The sequence below is a fragment of the Mustelus asterias genome, chromosome 16 (genome assembly GCF_964213995.1).
Source record: "Mustelus asterias chromosome 16, sMusAst1.hap1.1, whole genome shotgun sequence".
In the NCBI taxonomy this organism is placed as follows: Eukaryota; Metazoa; Chordata; class Chondrichthyes; order Carcharhiniformes; family Triakidae; genus Mustelus; species Mustelus asterias.
The window spans coordinates 8,857,862-8,868,242 of NC_135816.1; the positions used below are offsets into that span (position 1 = coordinate 8,857,862).

Below are 10,381 nucleotides of genomic sequence, written 5' to 3' on the forward strand. Positions count from 1 at the left end.
TTCTCAGCATATAATCTGCGACATAACAATTTCCATATTTGTCACGGCAACACCATATGTATTTTTCCACCTATCACCAGATAATCCTGTTTTGCAAAGGAAAAGGATCCGTACCCATCAATGTTTTAATGACCGTCTTCTCTTAATTATTTTGTAACTATGATGTGTGTTTCGACGGTTTTCTGCCTTTCAGGGTCCCCTGCCCAGGTGCAGAAATTGTAAAGTATTTTCAATATAATCTTAATTATTCTTGTGCACAGCATTTCAAGGTTATTTCGAATTCAGTTAGTTTTTAAACAATAAAATGGATTATTTCCCAAACATAAATCTTCAAGATATGTGAATGATGATGTGGAGATGCAGGCATTGGACTGGGGTGGGAATAGTAAGAAGTCTCACAACACCCCAGGTTAAAGTCCAACAGGTTTATTTGGTTGCACGAGCTTTCGGAGTGCTGCTCCTTCCCTCACCAGATGAAGGAGGTATGAGACTTCTTACTCTGTGAATTATGTGAGCCAATTTTCATTTGATTTGATCTGATTCACTATTGTCACATGTATTAGTATATAGTGAAAATTACTGTTTCTTGCGCACGAGACAGGCAAAGCATACCTTTCACAGAGAAAGAAAGGAGAGAGTGCAGAATGTAGTGGTACAGTCACAGCAAGGGTGCAGAGAAAGATCAACTTAATTCAAGGTAGGTCCATTCAAAAGTCTGATGGCAGCAGGGAAGAAGCTGTTCATGAATCGGTAGGTGCTTGACCTCAAACTTTTGTATCTTTTTCCCGACGGAAGAAGGTGTTAGAGAGAATATCCGGGGTGCATGGAGTCCATGATTATGCTGATTGCTTTAGCCGAGGCCGCGGGAGGTGTAGGCAGAGTTAGTGGATGGGAGGCTGGTTTGCGTGATGGATTGGGCTACATTTACGACCTTTTGTAGTTTCTTGCGGTCTTGGGCAGAGCAGGAGGCATACCAAGCTGTGATGCAACCAGAAAGAATGCTTTGGATACTCCATGTATCGCTGGCTTCTGGCTCCATTTACCCTCATCACGATTATTAACAGGGGGAGACTTGGAAATCTGAAATACTGAAAAAGAATAAATATTTGGAATAAATGGCAACGAAAACGGAAAAAATATATAAAATAATACGTGAATCATCGCTGTTACCATGCACGTCAGGTGTGCAACAATGAATATTTGATTAAATATCCTTTGATAAACAATCTGAAACAAATACTAAGATAAACAACCATCATTCTGTATAGCAATTATGCTCGGATTTCCAAATGTAGCCATAATGTGGAGATGCCGGCGTTCGACTGGGGTGGGCACAGTCGGACGTCTCAAAACACCAGTTTAAAGTCCAACAGGTTTTCTTGGAATCACGAGCTTTCGGAGCACTGCTCCTTCAACTGGTGAGTGATGTAATGCTCAGAATGCATTTTCTTTCCAATGCAATATGATTCTGATGTTGGTGGTTGACACACATTTGCTTCATTTGCCTGCTGGTTATTTTGATTATAATATTAAGTTTTTAAGTTTACTTATTAGTGTCACAATTCGGCTTACATTAAAGCTGCAATGAAGCCACTGTGAAAACCCCCTGGTCACCACATCCCGGCGCCTGTTCAAGTATACTAAGGGAGAATTAAACATGTCCCATGCACTTAACCAGCACGTCTTTTGGTCTGTCGGATGAAACATGAGCACCCAGAGGAAACCCACGTAGACATGGGGAGAACGTGCAAACTCCACACGGACAATCACCCAAGCCAGGAATCGAACGTGGGTCCCTGGCATTATGAGGCAGCAATGCTAACCAGCATGCCACCCAGTCGTCCTTTCAAACTGTGTTGAATGAGTCAGACACTAGAATATTCTGAATGCATTCATTATTTATGAACTATTGCGCCAGATCACTTTTTGTAGATTCTGGATATGTTTATGCCTGATTACAACCCACGACAATCATATACTAACAATAAAGAGAGCACAAAACGCATAAACGTAACGAGAATGACTTACCAAATAACATTACTGAAAAAATAACTCCAGCGTTCAAAATTGTGGTTTTAAATAAATATATTATTCTGCATTAAACTGACAAAACTTAAACTAATATAAAGTAATTTTAACAGGAATTGGCAATTCATTTTTTCCAGAACAACAGAATTGGTTTTATTGTTCGGAAACTGGACATTGAAATTGAAACTTGGATTCCCAGTGAAACTTCAAGCTTCACTCATCCTCAGAGAAACTCACTCCCATTTCACAACTGTCACTCGCTTAAAATCATTTTTGATAGGAATCTTGAAACTATCCCTTTTAATGAAATGTCAGTGGTTTCTGTCTCTTAGTTGATTTGATTAATTTCACCCTTCGTGAGTTTTGATTTCACACATATTGCCTTCTCCATGCACTGTGAACGTTCTGCTTCTGTAAGTACTTATCGTTTCACACTTTGACTAATACCAGTCTCGGGACACCCTGTCTCGCACCTACCAGCAAATGATCAGTACTCTCGACCAATATTCACCTATTGACCATTCAAATGAGACACCGCGCTATTTAAAATGAATGTGTTAACACATCCACAAACCTAATAATCAGGTGAATGTCCCACCAACTGTCGAGTGCATGTACAGCTATGTTGCAAGTTCCGAATCGTATTTTCAGCCCAGTGGACTAAAAAGATTCGCATAATCTCTGGTGCCAGGCTATTCTCCATCTACACCGTCAGCATGATTTTGGTGCAAATCATTTTACTGCGCAGTTGCGGGCTGGACTGCAGAAGTTCAAACCTTTAGCTTTATTCTGACAAAAAATACTTCAGAATTTTGTTCCCTTTTTAAAAACTGCTTTGGAGCGCTAAATCCTATTGTCTTCGCTGAGGTTCAGCCTTAGACCACAATTTACGATCAACTTAATGTCAGTGCTGAAACAAATTACTTCCGAGCAATACTTTTTAAAAAGTATGCTGATTGGGTTTGATAACTAAAGGTGGGAGGAGGATGGTGTGGTGTATAATCACCTACATGGACCTATTGGACCGCAAGTCCTGTATCTGTGTTGTTCACTCTACGTACATTATGCCATTCTCTGTAACCTCTAACTGCAACAATATTAGCCTAATTATTGGGATCGTGTGACTCATGGAGGTTAAATAGTATTTTTGGACCCTTACTTCTTATCTCGCTTTTTATATTTACAGGTTCCCAATATATATTCTTCTTTATCACATTAATATGTTACACTTCGCAGTTTTACGCCAATTTCATCTGATTGTTAAACAATGTAATGTAAGCATCTATGTGGCAGTCAAAGGTCATTTATTTGTCACACGCAGACTTACATTAATACTGTAACGATGTTACTATGAAAATCCCCTAATCCCCACACTACAGAGCTCGTTTGGGTAAACTGAGGGACAATTTAGTCAGGGCAAAGCACCTGACCAGCACAGTTTTCGGACTGTGGGAGGAACCTAGAACACCCAGAGGAAACCCACACAGACAGGGGGAGAATGTGAAGATTCTGCACAGACAGTGACCCAAGGCTGGAATAGAACCTGGGTCTCTGGCACTGTGAGGCAGCAGTGCTAACCACTGTGCCACCGTGCTACTCTGCTGCCCAAGTCACCATTAGAATCCATTGGGCCGGCTATTAAATTTTGCAGTCTCACCCATTAACATTGTCAATGTTATGAAGGAATAGGGATCTTCTAATCGCTTGTGTTGGCTTTTAAAACAGCAAACTGTGAAGGGACATTCTCGAAGTGCATTCAGGCACTAATGACCGAAGGTCAATTGTGGAGCTGACCTTACAACAAACCCAAATGTGTAGCCAGTGAATATATCGTCTGCCACCTTCCCGTCCCAGCTAAATAATACCAGATCCAGACGGGTGGCTGTAGTATCATGGCACCTTTTATTTCGCACCATATCATTTGATTAACACTGGCAGTGCATCACAAGAACGATCCTCTCTTTCCACAATAAAGATCCTCAAAACGAAAAGGTTTAAAGAAAATCACGGGGCAGGGACGGAGTTAGCAAACGCTGCCAGTAATTTAACTTTGCCTCAATGTTATCAAACATTTGGAATCTAACATTGTTCCTGAGAATGGGACGGTGTGTACGGCTTCAAATACAGAAAATCGCTTTTGGCTGATTCCGGAGACAGACAAACTGCATAATGGTGCGTTTCAGGCATGCGAACAATATCTCCAGCCGCAGTATAATTTAAAGATTCTTTCAGTGTAGGTCTCGGGTGAAAATCACTGTGAGAATCGTCCAGTCGATAGCAACAACTTGGGGAGTTGTAATCTTCAATAGTATTTCTGTCCTGTTTACACTTGATGCCAATCAACAAAATGATGGTTACAAGAAATATAAAGGAAGTTGAACCTAAAATAACAATTAAATAAAGATTTATATCAGAGTCATATTCAGGATTTGTCACTAAGTTGCGACTTTCCGAGTAAATTTCAGTAATATTGCCCAGGATTGAAAAGTTGATTGTAACCGTGCTGGAGAGACTCGGCTGTCCATTATCCTTCACCAAGATGACCAGAGTTTGAGAGATGGCATCCGGCTCCAAAATTCCTCGCGCTGTTCTGATTTCTCCCGTGTTCTGCCCCAGGCTGAACAAACTGGGATCAGTGGCTTTCAGCACCTGATAGTGGAGCCGTGCGTTCTGACCAGAATCAGCATCAATTGCGATTATCTTGGTGACCAAGTAGCCCTGAGCCGCTGTCTGAGGCACAATCTCCACTGCTGCTGACCCGCTCTGTGCTGAAGGTGAAACAATGACTGGCGCGTTGTCATTTTGATCCAGGATGATCACATTCAATGGTGCGCTGCTGCTCAGAGAGGGAACGCCAGCGTCTCGGACTTGCACTTGAATCTGGAAGTTTTTGACTTGTTCGTAGTCAAAAGAGCGCAGTGCGTAAATGGTGCCGTTCATCGAATTAAGAGTGAGGTAATTTGACAATGGCAAATCTTGGATACGTGTTTCTGTGAAAGAGTAAGTGATGTAGGAATTCTGATCTAGATCAGGATCGAAGGCAGTCACTGTGAAAATGGAAGCACCAGGAGCGTTGTTCTCCATCACATACACTGTGTCTACGGGGCGAGGAAACCTTGGGGCGTTATCGTTTATATCAGAAACAGATATTTTGATGGTTTTGTTTGTTGATAGCGGAGGAGATCCCGAGTCCTTGGCTAAAATTGCAATGTTGTATAAAGAGGTGATTTCACGATCCAACATGTCACTGGTTATTAATTTAAAATGACCACTAGAAAATGTTTGCAATTTAAAGGGAACGTTCTTTTGGATCTCACAGTTCACCTCTCCGTTTTTTCCAGAATCGCGATCGATTACGTTGATCAGCGCTGTCACAGTCCCGGGAGTAGCATCTTCAGGGACCACATGAGACAAGGACTTTAACAATATCTCAGGTGCATTGTCATTCATATTAATTACATTAACCTGTACTTTGGAACGTCCTGCATTTGCCGGTGAACCATTGTCGACAGCTTGAACATCAAGTGAGTAACTTTTTGCTTCTTCATAATCAATTCTGCCTTGAACCCGAATCTCTCCTGTTCGCGCATCCAAACTAAACAGTTCTTGCATTTTCCGTGAAACGCGGTTACTGAAAGAATAAGTTACCTCCGCATTCGGGCCTTCGTCAGGATCAGTTGCATGGACTGAAACCACCAAGGTTCCCCTGGGTGAATTCTCCATCAGGCTGACCTTGTAGACCTTGCTATCGAACGCAGGCGCATTGTCGTTGCTGTCCAGCACAGTGATGAGAATCCGAGCGACTCCCGATCTAGGAGGGCTCCCTCCGTCAGTGGCCGTCAGCATCAACTGAAACGATGACTGCCGTTCGCGGTCCAATGCTTTCTCCAATAACAACTCGACAATTTTACTACCGTCTTCTTCAGTCTCCACTTTAAGGCCGAAGTTCTCATTGGGGCTGATGTTGTAACCGGTGACTGTATTTGTCCCCACGTCTGGATCAAGCGCGCTCTCTAGCGGAAAACTGGAGCCTGGCAGTATGCTTTCGGGCATTTGTAAGAAAATGGCACTCTCCGGGAAGCTGGGCGAATTATCATTTATATCAAGAATCTCCACCTCACCGCGATACATCTCCAAAGGCTCTTCCACCACAATCTCGAAAGAAAGGAGACAACCTGGCATCTGCCCACACAGCTGCTCTCTATCTATCCTTTCCTTAGCAAATAAAATGCCGGTTTCTGAATTCACCTCCAAACACTGCCTTTTATCAGCTGAGGTTAGTCGGAATTTTCGAGCTGACAACCTCCGAATGTTCAACCCCAAATCTTCAGCGACATTCCCAACAAAAGCGACAGACTCCATTTCTTCGCAAATAGAGTAATGAATTTTCCCGAAAACCAGATCCGATACAAAAAGAAGGAAAATTATTTCAAATTGCGTTCGTCTGAATTTTAAGGCGTTGGTTAACCGTGGCTCTGCCATTGCCTGTTATATTTGGAGACGTGCAAAAATAAACCGGCAGTCTATTAAGCTCAAGCTCTTCCCGATCGCATAATCTACAAAATACCTTAACCCCGGGATACCCAGTGAATTGACAGAGACTTTCCACAGAATGAACGCAGGCAGTGATTGCCTTTCTGTTCCTGTTCTGGTTCTGTGCGAGAGGAGGAGCAATAGATCTCTGGTTGGATGTGAGATCCTAATTGGACCACAGCGACACTGAGTCCCTGCCTATGATTATACCAGTTTTTTTCTTAAAGCGGCACAGTTTCTGATTTGAGGGTCTTCAATCCCGTTTATCCTTTTAACAGTGTACAACCAAAATACGCACACAATGGCATAAATTTCCGATTAGCAGCCTTTCTATATCGGCAATCACTGCTCCTTTCAAATGTAATGGAATTATAATGTTGAGTCTTTCCATTTATTTCTTCGTCATATAATCTGCGACTAGACAATTTCAATATTTGTTACAGCGGCATCATATGTTTGTCCCACGTAACACCAGATGATCCTGTTTTATGAAGTAAAAGGTTCCATACACATCATTGTATCAATGACCGTCTTCTCCTAATTATTTTCAAACTATGAGTTTTCGACAGCTTTCGTGAAGTACTTTTAAATGCTGTCAGTATCCTTTATCCAGATACAGATATGTAATCGTCTTTTGAATCTACTCTTAATTATTTTTGACCAAAGCACTTTAAGATTATTCAGAAAACATTGATCTGTAGACCAATAAGAAATATGCTTTTGCAAACAGACATCAATAAGATATGTGAAGTATCTGACCGATTTGAAATACCTCACGTAGCGTTGATTTATAGCTCCATTTGGCCTTATCATGATTATTAACAGTAGGAGAAACAGATAACAGAATTACAGGAAATTATTAAACATTTGGAATAAGTGGCGACGGATATGCAGAAATAATTCAGAAGGAATATGAACCAGGGTAACTAAAACAAATGCTAAGATAAGCAATTAAGACAATCTATGTAGCAATTATGCTTGGATTTCTAACGTAATGCTCAGAATGCAGGTAATCCTAAATGAAATATGATTTTGATGTTGGTGAGCGTGTCATTGGCACATATTTGTCACATTTCCCTGCTGGCTATATTGATTATAATATTAATCAAATTGTGTTCGGTGGGTCGGACATTCCACATAATTGTTACAGAGAATATTCTGAATGCATCCAGCACTCAGAACTATTGCAACAGACGATAATTTGGAGATTCTGAATATGTTTATGCCTGATCACAGCCCCTGGGAATCATAAACTAACAATAAAGAGAGCGCAAAGAGCGTAAACATAACGGGAATGAGATTCGAATTGAGATTACGGAAAGTACAATTCCAGGGTTCAAAATCGTGTTTTTATATAAAAACTATTCGCTCTCATGTAAAAAATTGTCACCCTTTGTTACTTGGCTGCTTTGATTAAAATCACCCTCTGCTTTTGTGAATGTTGTCTTTTCTCAAATTATCTTCTCCGTGCACTGTGAACGTTTAACTTCTGTAAGCATTCATCATTTCACAGCTTGCATAATATCAGTCTAGTGAGCACTCCGTCTAACGTTCTGTACCCTCGAAAAATGTTCATCTATTGACCACTCAAATTGAGACCCCACGCTATGCAATATGAATGTCTTAACAGCTTCACAAATGTAATAATCAGGCAAACATCCCAACTGTCTACTCCTGTGCCTTGCAACGAGAGGGCTTCTCAATCCACTGAATGAACCATACAGCGGCCTCAGGCAAGGATAAAGGAGGTGGGGTCTGCCTTCTAATCAACAGATCTTCGTGCATAGACGTAGTAATACTGCCGAGTTTCTGCTCCCAGACTTAGAATACCTGACCCTGAAATGTGCCCCTACTCCTTCCGCGGAACTTCAACTCTATTATCCTGACAGCAGTTTACATTCCAGCCCATGTGGATGAGAAGACATAAGAACATAAGAATTAAGAGCAGGAGTAGGCCATCTGGCCCCTCGAGCCTGCTCTGCCATTCAATAAGATCATCGTTGATCTTTTTGTGGACTCAGCTCCACTTACCCGCCCGCTCACCATAACCTTTAATTCCTTTACTGTTCAAAGATTTATCTATCCTTGCCTTAAAAAATTTTAATGAGGTAGCCTCAATTGCTTCACTGGGCAGGGAATTCCACAGATTCACAACCCTTTGTGTGAAGAAGTCAGAAGAACACAAGAACATAAGAACTAGGAGCAGGAGTAGGCCATCTGGCCCCTTGAGCCTGCTCCGCCATTCAATAAGATCACCGTTGATCTTTTTGTTGACTCAGCTCCACTTACCCGCCCGCTGACCATAATCCTTAATTCCTTTACTGTTCAAAAAGTTATCTATCCTTGCCTTAAAAACATTCAATGTGGTAGCCTCAACTGCTTCACTGGGCAGGGAAGACCACGCTGGACAAAATATATACCACCACAAAAAGCCTTGAAACAACATCCCGAGGCTTCTTGTCCATAGTCATCGGGACTTCAATCAGGCCCAGCTCAAGGATGTACCAGAGGCGCAAACATAGACCACTACTATACAAACATAAAATACTTTGGCAAATCAGACCACGAGGCTGTGCTCCTCTTCCCCTCTTAGAAGAAGAACTGAACCAGGAGAATCGCACAATGTTGGCCTGAGGAATCGGATGATCTCCTACAGAACTGATCAATATTTAAAAATTCAGCGACTAACCTGATCAAGTACCTGACTTCATTAGTAGATGTGTAGAAGACAGTGTGCCAAAGAAGCAAATCCATGTGATTCCTAACCGGAAACCATAGATGAACAATGATACCCACTGCTTGCTGAAGGGAATATCTGAGGCGTTTGAGTCAGGTGACCCTGACCTATACAAGAAATACAGATATGGAGATGTATCAATGATGCCAAAAGACAGTACCGGACTAAGCTAGAGTCCCAGTCTAGCCACACAGTCTCCCACTAACTATGGCAAGGTCTGCAAGACAGCCTAGAACAAAGAAAAGTATGGCACAGGAATCGGCCCTCCAAGCCTGCACCGACCACGCTGCTCGACTTAACTAAAACCCCTTACCCTTCCAGGGACCATATCCCTCTATTCCCATCTCATTCGTGTACTTGTCAAGACGTCCCTTAAAAGTCACTACCGTATCCGCTGCCACTACTTCCCCCGACAGCGGGTTCCAGGAACCCACCACTCTCTGTGTAAAACATCTGCCTCGTACATCTCTTTTAAACCTTGCCCCTTGCACCCTAAACCTATGCCCCCTAGTAATTGACTCTTCCACCCTGGGAAAAAGCTTCTGACTAGCCACTCTATCGATGCCTCTCATAATCTTGTAGATTTCTATCAGGTCTTGCCTCAACCTCCGTCACTCCAGTGAGAACAAACAAAGTTTGTCCAACCTCTCCTCATAGCTGATGCCCTGCAGACCAGGCAACATCCTGGTAAATATTTTCTGTACCCTCTCCAAAGTCTCCACATCCTTCTCGTAATGTGGCGATCAGAATTGAACACTATATTCCAAGTGCAGCCTAACTAAAGTTCTATAAAGCTGCAACATGACTTGCCAATTTTTAAACTCAATACCCTAGCCGATGAAGGCAAGCATGCCGTATGCCTTCTTGACGACCTTCTCCACCTGCATTGCCACTTTCAGTGACCTGTGTACCTGTACACCCAGATCCCTTTGCCTATCAATGCTCTTCAGGGTTCTTCCATTTACTGTATATTTCCTATCTGTATTAGACCTTCCAAAATGCATTACCTCACATTTGTCCGGGCTAAACTCCATCTGCCATCTCTCCGCCCAAGTCTCCAACTGATCTATATCCTGCTGTATC

At 42.2% G+C, this 10,381-nt stretch overlaps 1 pseudogene; it reads right to left on the reverse strand.

The window, feature by feature from the left end:
* Positions 1 to 4,012: 4,012 nt before the first annotated feature.
* On the reverse strand, positions 4,013 to 6,673 carry LOC144505440 (protocadherin gamma-A8 pseudogene; annotated as a pseudogene).
* Between the last annotated feature and the right edge of the window lie 3,708 nt (positions 6,674 to 10,381).